This window comes from Microtus ochrogaster, unplaced genomic scaffold (assembly GCF_000317375.1).
Source record: "Microtus ochrogaster isolate Prairie Vole_2 unplaced genomic scaffold, MicOch1.0 UNK22, whole genome shotgun sequence".
NCBI classification, from domain to species: domain Eukaryota; kingdom Metazoa; phylum Chordata; class Mammalia; order Rodentia; family Cricetidae; genus Microtus; species Microtus ochrogaster.
Window position 1 is genome coordinate 196,635 of NW_004949120.1, and position 1,656 is coordinate 198,290.

A 1,656-nucleotide genomic window follows, 5' to 3' on the forward strand; every position below is an offset into this window, starting at 1 on the left:
GGGCTGGAGAAATGGCTCAGAGGTTAAGAGCATTGCCTTCTCTACCAAAGGTCCTGAGTTCAATTCCCAACAACCACATGGTGGCTCACAACCATCTGTAATGAGATCTGGTGCCCTCTTCTGGCCTGCAAGCGTAGACACAGACAGAATATTACATACATAATAAATAAATAAATATTTAAAAATAAATAAATACATGTAACAATGCATAAGTACTAAGCGACCCGTGATTATTTGTTTTGGTTAAGTAAGGACTAACTAGGTTCGTATCTAAAGAAGGGCCTTGGAAGAGATCTCCCTCTCACCCAGTAGCAGCCGCCTATAATTCCGCCTCTTGGAGGCTCATACTGAATCCATGAGACAAACTGGCTTGCCAGAGAGCTTCAACAAGAGACCCTGACTCAAAAAATAGTGGAGCGTTATTAGGCAAGCACCTTATGTAAATCTCCAGCCTCCATTCAGAGGCACACACGTGCACACCGCATGCCTGTCCATCTGCACACACGGTTATGGGCGCATCTGTACCCACACGATGCCAACTCTCATACACATACAAATACTATGCACACATTCATGAGCAAACAAAAGGGCTTTTTTGAAAGAACCACTCGAATAATTTAGCTTTCTGTTCGTTGTAAATGTTGGAAAGGTCGTAAAAATGGCCAAGGGGTCTGTCTGTGCTTCCTTATGTCAGTCTAAACTCATTAGAATAGTAGCAACTGAGTCATAAACTCAAAAGCTGATACTAGCAATGAAATCCGGGACAGAGCTCTTTTCACAGTGTGTTTATGCTAGGCAGTTTTAGGTTAGCATAGAGACAGAAATATAAAAAGTTTACATTCTTGGGGCTGTAGTAACCGAAGCTGATTTCTGAGGTTTTCACATTCTGGAATTATAGTTTTGCTAAATATGTTCCAGAGCTACAGTGTAATTTAGAAGGTGTTTCTTTATGACACTTGGAGAATAGGAACGGTGATTCCATCTAAATCTACCAGCAATGTTTCTCAGAACCCCCTTTCTCTTTTTTCTTTCATAGTCAAATTAAACTACATCAAAATAACACCGTCATGTGCTCCGTGTGGCAATTTGACTAAAGTAAAACATTGCATTAAGATATGCTCAGTTGAAGTGTAATTTGGTTTGTGCTTTTGGTTGAGATTCTATACATTTATTTTAATTTTTGCTTTCCCCTTTTTCTTGTGATAGGTAACTGTCCAAAAACTGCAAGAATAGTGAGTGTACATCTTATTATACATTTGTAGACATTTCACTAACATTGTAACTAAATGTATCAGCACACACTGAGGCATGCAAGAGAGTTTTCTTAAGAAAGAACACAGCCTGCTCAACTTTGAAACACTGCTTTGGGGCCTGAAAGATGGTTCATCCCTTTGTCACCAAGCCTGATGATGTTCTGAGCTTGATCCTTAGGATTCACAAAATAAATGAGAGAAAGACTCCAGCAGGTTGAACTCTAACCTCCACAGAAGTGTGAAGACACAAAAATCTTAAAAGATTTTACATCACAGCCAGGTGTTACTTTCTGAATCACAAACACAATGTGTCTTCATTCTGATTAAATTTCAGTATGTTTTAAATTTCTATGTTTCTCATGGTGTACAAAGATTTTGTTTTCTACTTGTTTTTTTTTTTTAT